General features: G+C 40.9%; 1 non-coding gene and 1 pseudogene across 1 annotated transcript; one reads left to right on the forward strand and one right to left on the reverse strand.

Moving 5' to 3' along the window:
• Positions 1 to 2,355: 2,355 nt before the first annotated feature.
• Positions 2,356 to 18,680, forward strand: LOC147938044 (uncharacterized; annotated as a pseudogene).
• LOC147938045 (small nucleolar RNA R71) lies at positions 8,029 to 8,134 on the reverse strand. Its single transcript, XR_015567566.1, has one exon. It is a non-coding gene; the product is annotated as a small nucleolar RNA R71 (small nucleolar RNA).
• Positions 18,681 to 19,512: the final 832 nt, after the last annotated feature.

Here is a 19,512-nt window from a genome sequence, read left to right on the forward strand (position 1 = left end):
AACTCTCAACTCTTCTCCGTTATTTATACCTGTTGTGTAAGCTTTGTGCCCCGTTTATAAAAATCTCACTGTAAGCAGTGAGTAACCCTAATCGTTGGCCTGCTCCCTCCCCCCCCCCCCCCCCCACCTCTGTCTTGTGTCCCAGAAAACCATGGAGAACATAATACCTTACTACCTAAAAGGCAAGTCAACTGTGAGAGGATACTCTCCCCCACCCTGCAAAAGAATCCGAGCCCCGGAACTTGACACTAGTACCCTAATCAAAGAGAACTCCCTTACCCTTATAGGCCGACTTACAAACCCATCAGTCCAAAGACTCTGGTCTCTTTTCTCGTTCCTGTCCAACCGGTGGAACCTCAAAGGGAAAGCTACGGGCTCAGATCTTGGCAAAGGCTGCTTCCAGTTCCGGTTTGAAAACGAAGAGGATCTCCAACAAGTACTTGACAACAGACCATACAATTTCGACCAATGGATGGTGATTCTTCAAAGATGGGAACCTATTATATCTGAATCTTTCCCTTGTATGATCCCTTTTTGGATAGAGCTCCAGGGTCTTCCAAAACACTTCTGGCCCCCGGATATGTTCAAACGTATTGGAGAGGAACTTGGCGAATTTCTGGACGTGGAGATCACAAACACCTCAGCCAAACTGAAGATACTTATTGACGGGCTGCAACCTATCATCAAGGACACCATAGTTGAGTTCCCTGAAGGAGGAGAAGCAAAAGTCTATCTTCCCTACAAGAATCTCAAAAACTACTGTCTCTACTGTCAACGCTTAATGCATGAGAAAAAGCACTGCCCTGGATTTATTGAATCTACGAAAAGACAGGAGAGTACTAGGCCGAGAGAAAGCGTACCGTTGCCACTGGAACTTCGGAGAAACTATTCCACACTAAGTGACAACTTCCAACCCCCAAGGCCACGCGTTCACCCTTCTTCGAACATTGTCACCCCTACACGATCCTTCTCTCCCCAGAGACGTGTTAACATATCCCAGACTCCGGTTTTAGACCATCACCAGGGATCGAGGGGTTCCCATGGAAGAGGCTATGATCATAACCATTCTAACTCCAATGGATACCCTTCGGGTAGCAGACAACACCACAGAGAATGCTCTTACTCAGGATCCCAAGCCTCGCACAGAGAGATCCTTCTTTTAGAGGCATTACTAATCAAAGTCTCAGCCAACCCCAAAATGAAGGATCTGATTCCTCCCGACCAAGACGCCCTCCACTGGAACGAACTCTGTCCTCTACTGAGGTTACTCCAGCCACCCCTCCACCAATCCCAACAACTGAGGAAGTCCTTGGTGATCTGAGAGACGTAACTGTACAGTACATCAGCTGTGCGGATACTATTGAGAGCGCTGCAAGAAATTGTAGAGTCATTCAGGGAGAGGCAAAGGGATTAACAGCGGATACTGCATCAAAAATTATTGAAGCAGCAATAGCAGCAGACCTTGGGACTGCAGAAACGCCGAATACATTATCGAATAGACTCCAGGAACCTAACCAAAATCTCCCGATGCAACCAGGGCTGTCGCTTTTGGGAGAGGGCTCTGGGAAAAAGAAAAGAGGAAGACCACCATTGAAAAAACCCACCAACAAGAGCCCTCTTAGGCTTTCAGGAGCCAAAACCAGTAAAAGGAATATTTGCGCAATCCAGATCTCATCTGATCAGGATACAGCTAACCGAGAAAATCCCAGTGGTACCTATCCAAAACCATCATCAAACCAAAAGCAAATTAAAAGAGGTGGAAATCAAGGGCAACCATCAAATAGCGAGGGCAAAAAAATGACTATCATTCCGGCTATGGTGAAAAAGAAGGTGGATTTTCACAATCCACCAAATCCTCTTCCTTAAAACTTTTGAGCTGGAACTGTTGTGGGTAGGGGAACCCCATAACAGCCCAGCGACTTGGTGGGATCCACTCCAAAATCTCACCTGAAGTCATTTTCCTCATGGAGACCAAAAACAATGATGAAATTGTGTTGAAGACCATAAACCATTTAAGGTACCCGCATCATCATCTGGTAGCTCCCCACAGTCCGGGAGGTGGCGGGTTAGCCCTGTACTGGACACAGGATGTTGAGTTAACGATCATTTCCAGTTGTCAAAACTATATTGATACCCAAATAAAAGCTGAAGGAAAACAGTTCTATGCCACTTTCCTTTATGGGGAACAGGAGAGAGTGAAAAGGAAACTGATATGGGAAAAAGCTTACCCTGTTGGGACTAAACAGATCTACCCCTTGGTTCCTCACTGGGGATTTTAATGATATGTTTGACTCCTCAGAGAAACAAGGCGGACCTATAAGGGCTGAGGGCTCCTTTGTGGACATCAGATCATTTATGTCTGAGTGTGACCTTTTTGATCTCAGACATTCTGGCAACTTCCTATCCTGGAGAGGCAAAAGAAACGACTACTTAGTCCATTGCAGATTGGATAGGGCTATGTCTAATGGAGCATGGGTAGAAGCTTACCCTTCTAATCGGTGTGAGTACATGAAATTTGAAGGATCGGACCACAGACCCCTTCTTACTCACCTGGATCTATCAAGGAAAAAAAACGAGGTATCTTTAGATATGATAGACGATTAAAGGGTAATGAGGAAGTCACCTCTATAATTAAAGCAGCTTGGTAATTTGATGAGGAAGAAGAAGCTGAGGAAAAAATATCTAGATGTCGATCTGCTATCATCGCTTGGTCGAAAGCATCACACCAAAATAGTATGAAACTGATCGAGGACCTTAAAGAGGAGTTAGAAATGGCTATGTTTTATCTTGTCCCAAACCAAGACCTCATTTCTTCCATCAACAACAAGCTATTACTAGCTTACCAAGCGGAGGAAGTTTTTTGGAAACAAAGGAGCCGCCAACTCTGGCTTGCCCTGGGCAATAAGAACACCAATTATTTCCATGCAGTAACACGTGGTCGGGCAGCTATAAACAAATTTTCAGCAAGAACTAAGATGGAGTACCTGTTTTTGAGGAGAGTGGAATCATCAAAGTTATCTCTGAATATTTTTCAGACTTATTTACCTCACCGGAAGGGGAGAGGAGACTGATTATTCAAGAGGTCATTAAACCGTGCATTTCACATGAGACCAACCAACGCCTTATTGAAATACCATCAAAAGAAGAAGTCCGTAAAGCCTGCTTCTCCATTCATGCAGATAAGGCGCTACGTCCAGATGGCTTCTCTGCTAGTTTTTTCCAATCAAACTGGGAACTAGTAGGACCAAATATCACCCTGGAAATCCAATCATTCTTCTCCTCGGCAAATCTGCAGACAAGTATTAACAACACTCACATCAGATTGATCCCAAAGATCCAGAGTCCTCAGAACATGAAAGATTACCGTCCCATAGCTTTATGCACAGTTTTCTATAAGATCATTTCCAAGATCCTATCCAAACGGCTACAACCAGTGCTGCAAGATGTCATTTCAGAAACTCAGTCAGCGTTTGTACCAAAAAGGGCAATCTCGGACAATGTCTTGATCACACATGAGGCTCTACACTATCTAAAAACTTCAGATGCAAAACAAAGGTGTTATATGGCTGTTAAAACCGATATGAGCAAAGCTTATGATCGTATTGAATGGGAGTTTATAGAACTAGTGCTAGAGCAAATGGGATTTCATAAGAAATGGATACAATGGGTTATGCAATGCATTTCTACTGTAAAGTATTCCTATCTACTAAATGGAACAGCACAAGGGGAAGTGTCTCCTAAGAGAGGAATCAGGCAAGGAGACCCTCTTTCTCCTTACATATTTATCTTGTGTAGCTAGGTTCTTTCAGGATTATGTAGAAAAACGCAATACGATGGAAGTTTACCTGGTCTGAGGGTCGCTACAGGCAGCTCCCGCATAAATCATCTACTATTTGCGGATGACACCATGTTATTTTGTCGCTCGGAAGCAAAAAGTTGTGAGATCCTTTTGGACATCCTCAATATTGATCTAGGATTTGATATCAAGGCTCGCCGTACGAGTGTCCGTACAAGCGTCCGCACGAGTGTCCGTACAAGCGTCTGTACAGTCGAGGCCTTCTTACCGTTAGGCCACGATGGCTATGAGATTGAGTGGTGTAGTAGCGGCCTGCTAACAAGAAGCCCATGAGTGAGAAGGATCTAGAAGAAATAAAATATCTCACATAGAGGAAGAATCACGTGTGGCGTTGGTTGGTGAAGCATAGCGAGTCAACCAAAGGAAGGGAAGGTCGCTTTCACTATGCACCAACTTGAGACAAGCCATATGATGTCCCTTTCAGTCTTTATTCTAGGACTAACGGCTATATGCCCTTTGTATCTCTATATTAAGCTGTATAACAAACATGAGAAGTAATCTAATTCAAGTATTCTATTCTTCATTCTCTTTTCTTATTATTCTCTCAATTCTACCTTATTATTTTCTGCAATTCTAACATGGTATCAGAGCTTGGTTTTTGTTCTTGACAAAACCAACTCCATTCTCGAAAATCTCTAGTCTTGATTCTCCATTCTTGTTGTTCGCTTTCCACTCTTGTTCGTTTTCTTGTGTTTATCCACCGGTTAAAAGCTTTATCCGGCGGTTAATAGTATTCTACCATGGAAAACACCAAGCCGCTTGTTCTACCGACTGTCCTCAAGGGAGGAAACTATCTACTATGGTCAAGAACCACCAAGACTTCGCTGTGTGGCCGCGGACTCTGGAGCCACATCGAAGGTGGAAGAGCTCCAAAGAAAGTCACTCAAGAAGATGGAAAAGAAACCATCAAAGAAGATGAAGAAGAGGCTAAGCTTCAAGAAGAAGCTAAAAGGTTCCAAGAAGACCAAACTGTCCTCTCCATACTTCATAACTCTCTTGAGGCTCCCATATTAGAAGCCTATTCTTATTGTGAAACGGCTAGCGAACTATAGGAGACTCTTAAGAATGTATTCAGCAACGTCTCCAACCTCACCCGAGTCTTTAAAGTAAAGAAGTCTATCAATGACCTGAGTCAAGAGGATATGGAGTTTAACAAACACTTTGGGAAGTTTAAGTCACTTTGGACCGAATTCGAGATGCTCCGACCGAACACCATGGACCCGGCCGTACTCAATGAGCAAAGCGAACAAGACAAGGTCTTTGCTTTGCTTCTCACCCTCAACCCTACCTTCAACGACCTCATAAAACACATCCTAAGGTCAGACAAGCTCCCAAGCCTCAATGATGTGTGTGCACAAATACAAAAAGAACAAGGCTCTCTTGGCTTGTTTAGTTGTAAGGGGTGCTAGTCACGGCCAACAAAGGAGTGTTCAAGCAAGAGGATCGGAACCCAAAGGGAGGATGTGAGCATTGTAAGAGGAAGAACCATACTAAGGAGAAATGTTGGTTTCTTCACCCTCACTTGCGCCCAAGTCACCATCACAAAGATCCGAGAGCCAACGTGACTCACACCAAAGACGAACAAATCCAGACCGGCAGTTCCTCAAGGAATGGTGAAGAGACGGCTTCCGGAGACTATGTGAGGAAATCTGACTTGGAGGCCTTGATGTCACTATATTTTACCATTTTTATGGCCTTGTTTAGTTCATGTTTTGCATCATATATAAGTCATTCCTTAGGTTTTATAGCCATTTATGTCCAAATATGCACTTAGGATGTTTAGAAGCATGCATTGCATACATTTGTGCATTTGGAGTATTATTAGGTGTTATGGAGCTCTAAAAGGGTAAGGAAGGACTTGCTGTTATTTCTGGAGCTAAAAATAGAGGATTGGAAGTATCAGGAAGGGAAAAGAAGGCACTCGACCATACCACTCGAGCAGGCACACGGTCGAGTACATGGTCAGGTTCATAACGAGCTCCTCAAAGATCGATCCGAATGTAGATTTGACGTTGCGATTCAGCTTCATCTTCCTTCATGGGGGTTGTAGAAAATTGAGTTATCTTTCCAACGCCGGTGGTTTTAAGGCAATCGGAGCTGTCGTTCAATAGTTATACCTGTTTTACTGAACCGATATCATACTAGATCGAAGACTTGAGTTACTTGACGGACCAAGCACTCGACCATGCACTTGACCGAGCATGGTCGAGCACTTGCAGCCAACTCTCTATTTTGTCCACTAGCTAACTAGGGTTGCCCCCTCTTTACTATATATCTGTGCTGGCCCTTGTGGCCGAAAAGAGAGACCCTAAAGACACCTCATAACCTAGTTTTTGCCATTTTTACCTTTTTTTACATTATTGCATCATCTCTTATCTTTTCTCTAGATTTTCGTAGATTTGTAACATTCATCACTTTGAATCTATTGAGTATTTTCTTTCACTTCTTTGTATTAAATTGTTCATCTCATCATTATCTATCCATCCATGTCTATATCATCATTTTCTGGGTTTGTGTTCTTCATGATGATTTTTAGATCTTATTAGTGGCTTAGGATCTTAGGGATGGATTAAGCTGGGTAATAGTTATGGTTGCTTAAACTGATCAAGCTTGATTGTTTAAATATCTCTTCTAGATTAGATATGCTCTATGCTATTCTTATACTGAGAGGGTAAGAATAGATCTTAAGCTTCTTAGCATCACACCAATGTTTAAGTTGCTAGATAAGGCTAATGCTAGAGATTATCATGAAGCATGCTAAGAGATTAGATGTTTTGTTGATTTTTGACTATAATGATCTGAGTTTAATGCCTGCTTTTATATGATCTTTGCTAGTGAGAGCTAGATTGAGAGTATCTTAGCTTGATTGTTATTGCCAAGAGATTGGATTAACTTGTATTAGGAGATCATTGTCTAGAGATAGCTCATGTTTGATTGAGGTTTGTTGGCTAGTTTAGATAATCATAGCTTGAGTCCAGCCCATGAATCCATCCTTAGGACCCTCTTAATCTATTATTTACCTGTTTGAATCCTGTTTAATCGCTTGCTGTTTGTTTACTTTCGTTCTGCTCTGTTTCAGTTCTGTTCATTCGCTTGTCAAATCGACCACCCACTCGACCATGCACTCGACCGAGTGCTAGGTCGAGCTCCAGTTTACTTTCTTGTTTATGCATTGTTCTGTTCTTATTTTCTTCTACTTATTAGTCAATTCTGCTTAGTATTGTTTATTGCACTTGTTCTACAGTTTAATTCAGCATTACTATTGTCATAATTAGTTGCCTTAATTCATTGCATTTCATTATTGTCATTAGGTTGTTAGAAACAAATCAACTTGATATTTGGCTTAACTTGAATGCATTGATCACATCTTGACTGCTTACATATCACACTCTTTATGGATTGACATCCTTTATGCTACAACATCATAAGGGTATTGAAACACCTTGCATACCATTCATCATCATCTCTACTTATGTCTATGTTTGCATGTTCTCATACATTCATTGCATAAGTGAACCTAGAAAAAGATCTTGTTTCAATTTGCGCCGTTGCCATTAGGGTGTTTATATGTTCCAGTCGAGATTTCATTGTTTCAAGATTAAGCTATGTTACTTTTTATTCTATTACTCACCTCTTTCTTGTTCTGGTGTTCTGTTTTGATTCTCAGGTACCACTCAACTAGGCACTCGGCCGAGTACCTCAAAGCAAACGGTCGAGTGCTTGTTCGAGCACCTGCTCAGAGTCTCAAAAACACGGAAGAAGAGGTGGCAATGGAACTCCCACATGATCAGACTGAACCTCACAGGAGAAGGAAGATTGGTGATAGTGATAGTCCCACTACTCATACTCAAAGATATGGGTAGTGCCTCCTCCTATCCACAACACAACCTTCACAATCAAGACTAGTCTGATCTCAATGGTTAGGAGCAGCAGATTTCATGGCCTGCCTACTGAAGACCCACTTGCACACCTTGATGAGTTTGATAGGCTATGTAGCTTCACAAATATAAATGGAGTTAGTGAGGATGCATTGAAGCTGAGATTGTTTCCTTTTTCTCTAGGAGATAAATCCCATCAGTGGGAGAAGACTCTACCTCCTGGAAGAATCACCTCTTGGGTTGAATGTAAGAAGGTCTTCCTTGCAAAGTTCTTCACTAGCTCAAAGACTGCACATTTAAGGAATGAAATTTCAGGATTTCTACAAAAGAACAATGAGACCTTTTTTGAGGCATGGGAGAGGTTCAAAGGCTATCAAACACAATGCCCACATCATGGATTCAGCAGTGAATATTTGTTGTGTACTTTGTATAGAGGTGTTCTTCCCAAGATAAGGATGCTCCTAGACACAGCCTCCAATGGAAGCTTTATGAATAGAGATGTAGCTGGAGGTTTGGAATTAGTAGAGAATCTTGCTCAGTGCAATGGAAATCATAGTGAGGAGTATGATAGAAGCTTAAGGGGAGGTGTTGATTCTGAGGATTGGCATAGAAGGGAACTACAAGCCTTGAATGAGAAGCTTGAGAAGCTAGATAAGCTCTTTCTACACAAAAGAGAGGACTCCCAGCAAAAGAAGGTACATGTTGTTTGTGAAGATGAGCAGTCTATGGTCCCAGTTTATCCTTCACAACAACCCCATCAAGCTCCAGCTCAAGATCATGAGATGAAGAATATGCTTCAGCAACTCCTACAAAGTCAAGCTAATGGAGCCATGGAAACAAGTAAGAAGCTCACAGAGATGAATAACAAGGTGGACTGCACATACAGTGACCTTAATATCAAGATTGAAGCTTTAACTTGCAGAATGCTTCTCCTAGAGAGCAAGAGTGAATCTTCTTCTTCTTCTAGACAACTCCATGGGACAGAAATTAAAAATCTAAAGCAGTTTGCCACTGCCCAAGCTATCTCTCTCAAAGAAATATCTTCAAAGCTCCCTGAGGACAGTGATAGCCAAGATGGGGAGGATTTTCTCCAACCAGAGGTGCAGAATGCGAAGAAAACTGAGTTTGGGACACCACTCGACCATACACTCGACCATGCACACGGTCAAGTGCCTGGTCGAGTGCTTGATCGAGTCATTGCTCAAGAATCTAGCAAGCCGGTTCAGTTCATTCCTCCTCCTTATCAGCCACCTTTGCCATTTCCAGGACGGTTTAAAGAGCAAATGCTGAAAAAGTACAAGGCTTCTATTGATAAGCAAGCATTGATGGTCTTGAGTCATGAACCTTTGTTACAAGATGTTGAAATGAATGAGAAGCCACAAGTTAAAGAGCTTGAGCAGAAGAAGCCAACTATTGATGGGCAGACCTTCAGGATTGAAGAGAAAGGTCATGAAACTGAGTCTGGAATCTTTCAGGGTGTGAATGGGGTAGAAACAGAGATTTTAGGTCACTCGGCCTTCCACTCGACCTACCACTCGACTGAGCACCTTAAGTCACTCGACCGAGTGGTACCAAGTCACCCAAAATGCCCAGACTTCATCCCCAAGCTTCACCAACAACAAGAGCCAAGAAACCCCTTTTCTGATGGTTTGTCTGAGCTTCAAACTATCAACATTCTACATGATTCAGTGAGGGAATTAACAAGTAAGGATGAGGAGATAAGTGGGCAAATCAAGAAGCTTCATGGTAAAGTTAGAAGTTCTTTTCCAAAGAATGCAAGGCAAGGTCTGAGTATTATCAGCAGACACAGCTCTTTTAGCATTGACCCAGGAATAAGAGGAGCACTACAATCTTTGGGAACAAATGGGACTTCATCACCTCTATATCACCCTTCCAAAGCATAAGGAGTATGCAAAGTCAAGCTTAGAGACTTTAAACAATCTCACTTGGGAGGAAGTCCCAAAGGTATCCATGTACATATTGGTTTAAGTTTCTTGTTATTTTGATCTTGTTTTCTTTTGTGTTATGGTTGATCAGGTAGCATGAAGGTCCTTTAGGCACTTGGTGATATTCCAAAAATGAATCCCACCCTCAACCCATCCCAAGTAATACTCCAACTCTATCTTTGTATATACCATTGCATTTCTTGATTTTGTGTTGCTTCTTGATTCTTGAATCCTCTTTCAAATTTCTCTTACACAGGGGACTGTGTAATTTAAGTTTGGGGGAGGGTTTGAGATAGCATTTGACATTGTTTTCTGTTTTCTTATTTCAAATTTTTAGCATAATCATGTTAATACTTGCATTGCATCTAAGGCATAGAAAAACCCTAAAAATTTGAAATTTTTTGCAAAAATCGTTATAAAAAAAAAGAGTGTTCATGTAGTTTGCATTGCATATTAGGATCTTGTTTAGCATGTTTCATATAGGACTGTTTAATATTTGCATTAGGGATCTATGATGAGTTTTGCCTTGTTAGCTTGTTTACATTCACTAAACTAGGATCAATGCCCAAGTTAATAGTACTTTGATGCTAGTTGAGTAGTTAGAAGCATAAGATTGAACCAAGCCTTGAATTCCTGCATTGCATTTGGTCTAAATTGAAGCATGTTGTGATTTGATGCCATTTCCTACTTATAAGAACCTAATATTGACTTTCAATTATCAACTTGTGCATTGCTTTAAACTCATGGATACCATATACATATTTGGATCATCTTTTTCCTTTTACCACTCTTGTTGATCCAAGTAGCCGATTTCCTCATTAAGAATCAGTTTCCCTACCCTTGACCTATCCTTCTTTCAAGCCAAATTTATTCTTGAGTGTGTAAGGCCTATTTTGGGATTGAGCTTGGTAGAATGTGTTAGGTTTGAACTGACAAGAGTAAGACCTTGTGTAGTTCTAGTTTGCATTTTCCAAACTAGATAGGACTAGGTGGATCATTTGTTGGGTTTGGGACTTGGCTGTTTTGAAAAGAAAAGAGAAAAAAGAAAAAGAAAAAGGTAGAGACTTTAAGAGGGGAATGTGTAAAATCAAAGTCTAGTGAAAGAATGGGAAGTATAAGATTGTTGAAGTTGGTTTTAGTTAAAGAATAGAAAGAAAGAAAAAAAGAGTATAGCAAAATGCTTTTATGTCTTAAGAATAAGAAGAAAAGAGAACCATAGCAATAAGAAAGAATCCCCCATTCCACTAGAAAGATCAAATAAGAAACCTCTCCTAAGACTTTAAAATCAAAAGAGAAAAGGGTGAAAGAGAAGTGAAGAAGAAAAAGGGTAGAACTAGGACAATTTGGGTTTAGATTGATAGGATAAATACTTTGGGTGCCTTTGGGTAGACAAGGTTTTGTTCTTGTATGTGTCTAAGTGTTCTTACCTTTAGCATTCTTCTAAAGCTCAATCCATTTTTTATGAGAGAACCTTGATATTGATAAGCCCCACTCTAAAAAGAGACCATCATTGTCTCTAAAACCTTTTACTACCAAGCCAAATGAGTTTAAGCATTGCATAAATTGATTCATGTTCTTGATTAATGAATGTTAAAGGAAATGGTTGATTTGAATGCATGTGGACATCTAAGGCTCAAATCAGTAAAGGTTGTGATAGGCTTATCTAAAATCTTTAAGTACAGCTCATTCACCTTGCATCATAGTACTAGTAACTTGGACATTGATTCTAGCTAGTTTATTAACAAGCTTTAGGCTTTGATATCCCATTATCAAACCTCACTTTCCTCTCTTGTCTTGTTTGTTTGCTTGAGGGCAAGCAAAGACTAAGTTTGGGGGTGTTGATGTCACTATATTTTACCATATTTATGGCCTTGTTTAGTTCATGTTTTGCATCATATAGAAGTCATTCCTTAGGTTTTATAGCCATTTATGTCTAAATATGCACTAAGGATGTTTAGAAGCATGCATTGCATACATTTGTGCATTTGGAGTATTATTAGGTGTTATGGAGCTCTAAAAGGGTAAGGAAGGACTTGCTGTTATTTCTAGAGCTAAAAAACGAGGATTGGAAGTATCAGGAAGGGAAAAGAAGGCACTCGACCATACCACTCGAGCAGGCACACGGTCGAGTACATGGTCGGGTTCATAACGAGCTACTCAAAGATCGATCCAAATGTAGATTTGACGTTGCGATTCAGCTTCAGTTTCCTTCATGAGAGTTGTAGCAAATTGAGTTATTGTTCCAATGACGGTGGTTTCAAGGCAATCGGAGCTGTCTTTCAATAGTTATACCTGTTTTACTGAACTAATATCATACTAGATCGAAGACAGGAGTTACTTGACGTACCAACCACTCGAACATGCACTCGACCGAGCATGGTCGAGCACTTGCAGCCAACTCTCTATTTTTTCTTCTAGCTAACTAGGGCTTCCCCCTCTTTACTATATATATGTGTTGGCACTTGTGGCCGAAAAGAGAGACCCTGTAGACACTTCATAACCTAGTTTTTGTCATTTTTAGCTATTTTTACATTATTGCATCATCTCTTATCTTTTCTCTAGATTTTCATAGATTTGTAACATTCATAACTTTGAATCTATTAAATATTTTCTTTCACTTCTTTGTATTAAATTGTTCATCTCATCATTATCTATCCATCCATGTCTATATCATCATTTTCTGGGTTTGTGTTCTTCATGATGATTTTTAGATCTTATTAGTGGCTTAGGATCTTAGGGATGGATTAGGCTGGGTAATAGTTATGGTTGCTTAAACTGATAAAGCTTGATTGTTTAAATATCTCTTTTAGATTAGATATGCTCTATGCTATTCTTATACTGAGAGGGTAAGAATAGAGCTTAAGCTTCTTAGCATCACACCAATGTTTAAGTTGCTAGATAAGGCTAATGCTAGAGATTATCATGAAGCATGCTAAGAGATTAGATGTTTTGTTGATTTTTGACTATAATGATCTGAGTTTAATGCCTGCTTTTATATGATCTTTGCTAGTGAGAGCTAGATTGAGAGTATCTTAGCTTGATTGTTATTGCCAAGAGATTGGATTAACTTGTATTAGGAGATCATTGTCTAGAGATAGCTCATGTTTGATTGAGGTTTGTTGGCTAGTTTAGATAATCATAGCTTGAGTCCAGCCCATGAATCCATCCTTAGGACCCTCTTTATCTATTGATTTACCTGTTTGAATCCTGTTTAATCGCTTGCTGTTTGTTTACTTTCATTCTGCTCTATTTTGTTTTATGCTCTGTTTCAGTTCTGTTCATTCGCTTGTCAACTCGACCACCCACTCGACCATGCACTCGACCGAGTGCTAGGTCGAGCTCTAGTTTACTTTCTTGTTTATGCATTGTTCTGTTCTTGTTTTCTTCTACTTATTAGTCAATTCTGCTTAGTATTGTTTATTGCACGTGTTCTACAGTTTAATTCAGCATTACTATTGTCTTAATTAGTTGCCTTAGTTCATTGCATTTCATTATTGTCATTAGGTTGTTAGAAACAAATCAACTTGATATTTGGCTTAACTTGAATGCATTGATCACATCTTGACTGCTTACATATCACACTCTTTATGGATTGACATCCTTTATGCTACAACATCATAAGGGTATTGAAACACCTTGCATACCATTCATCATCATCTCTGCTTATGTCTATGTTTGCATGTTCTCATACATTCATTGCATAAGTGAACCTAGAAAAAGATCTTGTTTCAGGCCTTCATCAAGTCCTTGGCTCTCAAGGAGTCAAGTGGTAAAACATTCTCTACCCTAAAGCTTAATAACTCCCTAGTAGTAGATTCGGGTGCCTCACACCATATGATTAGTAACTCGAATTTGCTAAATAATATAGAACCGGCTAAGGGAAGTGTTGTTATTGCTAATGGTGAGAAAATACCAATTCAAGGCATAGGAGACTTAAAATTGTTTAACAAAGAGTCTAAAGCGTTTTATATGCCTAAGTTCACTTCAAATCTTTTGTCGGTTAAGAGAGCTATAAATGATCTAAATTGCTATGCTATATTTGGGCCTAATGATGTTTACTTTCAGGATATTGAGACTGGAAAACTGATTGGTGAAGGTGGAACCAAAGATAATCTTTATATTCTTGAAGATAGTTCACCAAGTTCACCAAAATCTGTTTCTTTTAGTTCTTGTCTTGGAATTTCTTTGAATGCAATTTGGCATGCTAGGCTAGGTCATCCTCACTCTAGGGCTCTTGAATTAATGATTCCTAATGTTTCTTTTGATCACTCTAGTTGTGAGGCTTGTATACTTGGCAAACATTGTAAAACTGTTTTCTCTAAATCTACTACTTTCTATGAAAAATGCTTTGACTTAGTTCATTCAGATGTTTGGACATCTTCATGTGTTTCTAGGGATAATAACAAGTATTTTGTGACATTTATAGATGAAAAATAAAAATATACTTGGGTAACTTACTTCCCTCCAAGGACCGTGTGATTGATGCCTTTATAAACTTTCAAAACTATGTCACTAATCAGTTTAATGCTAAGATTAAAGTGTTTAGAACAGACAATGGAGGCGAGTATACAAGCAATCGATTCAAAGAACACCTAGCAAAGCATGGCATTGTACATCAAACAAGTTGCCCCTACACTCCTCAACAAAATGGTGTAGCCGAAAGAAAGAACCGACACTTGATGGAAGTTGCAAGATCGATGATGTTTCATACTAATGTTCCAAGGAGATATTGGGGAGATGCAGTAATGACAGCCTGCTATCTAATCAACCGGATTCCGACTAAGATCTTGGAAGATCGGTCACCTTTTGAGGTACTAAACCAATTTAAACCATCGCTTAATCACCTAAAAGTATTTGGATGTGTTTGCTTTGTGTTAGTACCAGGTGAATTAAGGAACAAACTTGAAGCCAAGAGCACCAAGTGTATGTTTCTCGGTCATTCCATCACTCAAAAAGGCTACAAATGCTTTGATCCAGTCAACAACCGCACCTTTGTATCTCGCGATGTCAAGTTTCTTGAAGACCAAGGTTACTTTGACAAGAAGTATTGGGCTGGCTTGAGAGATTTGGCGACACCTACGGATCAGTCGGCTGGTCTTAAGTTCCTCCTTGATCATCTTGGAGTCTCATCTACTCAACCTTCGCAGTCATCCCAGGATACCACACCTGACTCATGTACCGGCCCGTCGTCGCCTCAATCGGCGCCTTTGCCCGAACCGCCCGATAACCCGGCTGATGTTGCGGCTCTGGAGCCGGAGGGGGAGAACAGTAGGCTAGAGGAAGAGGAACCAGTTTTTGCCGAGGAACCAATCCTGACCGAGCCAGCTCCAAATCCGCAACTGCGACGTAGTGCACGACTTAAGTCGCAAGAGACTTCTCCCTCGACTGATCACACCGATCCGGTTCCACAAACAAGACAGAGTGCTCGACTCAAGTCGCAAGACAAAAGAATCTACTATAACAATAAGGCCATGGCTCATCCAATTCAAGCTGTCTGCTCACTTGCTCATCTCCCAACCGATCACCGAGTGTTTCTTGGGAAGCTAGACGCGCAATCAATCCCAAACACCTATGAGGAAGCAAAAGAAAGCAAAGAGTGGCTTGGAGCGGTAGATGATGAGGTTGAGGCCATGATAAGTAATCACACGTGGGACGAAGCTGACCTTCCACCAGGGAAAAAGGCAGTAAGCTCAAAGTGGGTATTCACAATCAAGCACCTAAGCAATGGAGACATCGAGAGATACAAAGCTCGCCTAGTGGCGCAAGGGTTCACTCAAACATATGGTCAGGACTACAAAGATACGTTCGCACCAGTGGCAAAGCTTCACACGGTGAGAGTGGTCTTATCCTTAGCTACCAACCTCTCTTGGGAGTTGTGGCAGATGGATGTCAAAAACGCATTCTTACAAGGAGAGTTGAAAGAAGAAGTGTACATGACACCACCACCAGGCCTCAAAAGCACTATCACTCCCGGAAAGGTATTAAGGCTAAGGAAGGCAATATACGGTTTGAAACAATCCCCACGTGCCTGGTACCACAAGTTGAGCACCACACTTATTGGATATGGCTTCAAGAGAACTCACTCGGACAACTCACTCTTCACTCTTCAAAACGACAAATGTATAGTGGTTGTGCTCGTATATGTAGATGATCTTATCATCTCTGGAGACAACCAAGAAGGTATTAGGGAAATCAAAGCTCACTTAAACATTGTTTTTGATATCAAAGATCTCGGTGAACTTAAGTACTTTCTTGGGATTGAAGTGTGCCGATCTCCGGAGGGGCTATTTCTTTCACAACGAAAGTATACTCTTGATTTGCTTTGTGAAACAGGAAAACTAGGAGTCACACTCCCATATCACACACCTAGCGTAGACCAACTAGCTGATATCTTCACCAAGGCCGCCTGTCATAAAGTTTGTGATCACATCCACAACAAGCTTGGACTGGTGGACTTGACGCATCCTTCATCAAGCCTTCTACCCATGACCACTACACTCTTTTTCCCTCAAGGTAGTTTTGTCCCACGTGGTTTTATATTTTGAGGTTTTCAACGAGGTGGTGGCTTGTGGGGTTCCAAGCTTAACCGTGTCACTTGGTTAAGCTTGAGGGGGAGTATTGATCTAGGACTTGATATCAAGGCTGGCCGTACGAGTGTCCGTACAAGCGTCCGTACGAGTGTCCGTAGAAGAGTCCGTACAGTCGAGGCTTTCTTACCGTTAGGCCACGATGGCTATGAGATCGAGTGGTGTGGTAGCGGCCTGTTAACAAGAAGCCCATGAATGAGAAGGATCTACAAGAGATAAAATATCTCACATAGAGGAAGAATCACGTGTGGCGTTGGTTGGTGAAGCATAGCGAGTCAACCAAAGGAAGGGAAGGTCGCTTTCACTATGCACCAACTCGAGACAAGCCATATGATGTCCCTTTCAGTCTTCATTCTAGGACTAACGGCTATATGCCCTTTGTATCTCTATATTAAGCTGTATAACAAACATGAGAAGTAATCTAATTCAAGTATTCTATTCTTCATTCTCTTTTCTTATTATTCTCTCAATTCTACTTTAATATTTTCCGCAATTCTAACACTCAAGAAGTATGAATCTGCATCTGGCCAAATGATTAACAAAGCTAAGTCAGCACTTACCTTTTCCTCCAAAAGGAGACAGCACAAAATATCCTTGGAATCCAAGAAGTGGGCGGTTTAGGGAAGTATCTAGGCTTACTAGAGATGTTTGGCCGAAAGAAAAAGGACATGTTCAACCAGATCAACGATCGTATAAGGCAACGAACATTGAGCTGGTCCTCCAAAACTCTCTCTCCAGGAGGGAAAATTGTGATGCTGAAAGCTGTACTGGCCGCTATGCCAACATACACCATGTCATGTTTTAAACTCCCCAACTCCCTCTGCAAACGAATACAGGCTGCTCTCACACTGTGGGATGCCTCTGACGGCTCGAGGAAAATGTCCTGGATATCATGGAAAAAGATGACAAAATCAAAAAGAGATGGTGGACTGGGATTCAAGGATATCACGGGTTTTAACAATGCCCTACTCGCGAAAGTGAGTTGGAGGATACTTACAAAACCCTCCTGTCTCCTCGCATGAGTGCTGCTAGGCAAATATTGCCCTAAATCCTCCTTCCTCAACTGTACTGTATCTTCCTCTGCCTCCCATGTATGGCGAGGTATCTGTATTGGGAAGGACCTCCTCAAAACCCAATTTGGTAAAGCTATTGGTTTAGGTTCATCAACAAAGATTTGGAGCGACCCCTGGTTATCAATGATCTCCCCTGTAACCCCCATAGGACCACCAACAGAACAATCTCGAAACATGAGAGTTCAAGACCTTATATGCCCGGAATCAAAAACATGGGACACGGACATAATTGATAATATCATCCCCTACTACAAACAGGATATCCTGGAACTTCGACCAAGTAAGCTAGGTGCTGAGGACAAGTATGTTTGGCTTGCGACAAAAGACGTGGAATACAGTGCAAAAACGGGGTATCATGAAGCTTCGAGACAGTTAGAGGAACAACCCCCCAATCGGATCAGCCTCAGAAGTTTAACTGGCTTAAAGACACCTGGAACATCCAATGTCCACCTAAAATGAAATTCTTACTCTGGAAAGCGATGAAGAACGTCGTCCCAGTGGGCAAGAACTTACAAGATAGAGGAATAAATTTGACTGCAGCTTGTCCCCACTGTGGAGCAGAATAATCTTGCCTCCATCTCTTCTTCCTCTGTCCCTTTGCGACCCAGGTATAGGGATTGAGCGCCTTCAAAACGGCTTTTAACTCCTCGCAGGTAACTTCGATCCAGATGGGAATCGAGAACACCACCAAACTCATATGTCTCCCCCCGATAGGCCTTGGCCACGATCAACTCCCACCTTGGATCATGTGGATGATCTGGAAAAGCCGAAACCAACTACTATTCGATCAAAAATACTACTCACCGAAAGAAACCCTCTCCAAAGCTATCGTACTAGCAAAAGAGTGGTCTTTGGCTCAAATCCGGAACACGAAATAACAAAAGACCCTGGGACCAGCTCCCCTTATCAGGTACGATCCGGATACTATTTGTTGTTTCTCCGATGCTGCATGGAGAGAAGACATGAAGGAGGCGGGTCTCAGATGGATTATCTCATATCATCCTACATGCCCCCCTCTGCAGGGTTGCCTGAAAGTTCTCAATGTAAGATCTTTCCTGATGGCTGAAGCCATGGCCGTTCTCCTTGTCGTCCAGCGTGCCATCGATCTGGGCATCCAAACCGTTTCCTTTGCTTCAGATTCGCAAGAGCTAATCAAAGCACTCAATTCAGAGCCTCACTCAAAGGAGCTCTACGGGATTCTCCATGATATCCTAGTTCTATCTTGTAATTTTCGGATCTGTAATTTTCGATTTGTGAACAGAGATGGGAATGTCAATGCCGATAGGCTAGCCAAAGCGGCATTGAACTCTATCTCCCCACCTGTACCAGTTTTTAATTAAATGCAATCACTTGTTTGACAAGAAAAAAAAAAAACCAGTGTTAGAGAGATAACATGCCAAATATCATCTCCTCAGCAAAAGTTGAGAAAAACATTTCCATATTATATAAGATATATATCGATAATGAAGAGATTCTAAATTTAGGTCTATACATTTTTTTTCAGGTTAGCGATTTTGACAATTTCTAGCTTTGTCTAAACCTTCTTACCGGAACAATCAGAATTTCAGGTTAGCGATTTTTTTTTTTTCCTCTTCACTTCACATTCATCTTTATCACTCGGAACAATCAGAATTTTAGAAGCAATCAAAAGACAACTTAATTCATTTTGTGGACGAAAGATTGGTAGGACTAATTCCTAATCAATTATGGCCTCGCACCTCTGATTATAATCACTAAATATTACCAAATTTTGTCTCTAAGTGGCAATCAAAGCGTCAAATACTCAAATCTTAATCAATATGTATTAAAATTATGTAAATTATTAATTCGATTAATCATCATGCGTCATATCCTCATGCCCATTATTTAATTGCGTACCCAGTCAGATATATAGAGACAGTAAGGCGAAGCAGAGCCATGTATTATTATATTAAGAAAGTATTAATGTTTACGTCGTCTCGAGTTTATATCACGTATTCATAGTTCGTACTTCGTAACAACATATATTACTTGAACGGGTTTCCACGTCCAGAATTTATGATGTAAATTCGACTATTCACAAGTATTTATTAATAAAAGATTCTCAAATTTAGTTGTATTTTTATTTTCATGAAATGGTTAATTCATAACATCTAGAGCAAAATAAATTCTTGTCGTTGTAACAAGTAAAGC

The sequence above is a fragment of the Camelina sativa genome, chromosome 9 (genome assembly GCF_030686135.1).
Source record: "Camelina sativa cultivar CO46 ecotype springtype chromosome 9, ASM3068613v1".
Classification (NCBI taxonomy): Eukaryota; Viridiplantae; Streptophyta; class Magnoliopsida; order Brassicales; family Brassicaceae; genus Camelina; species Camelina sativa.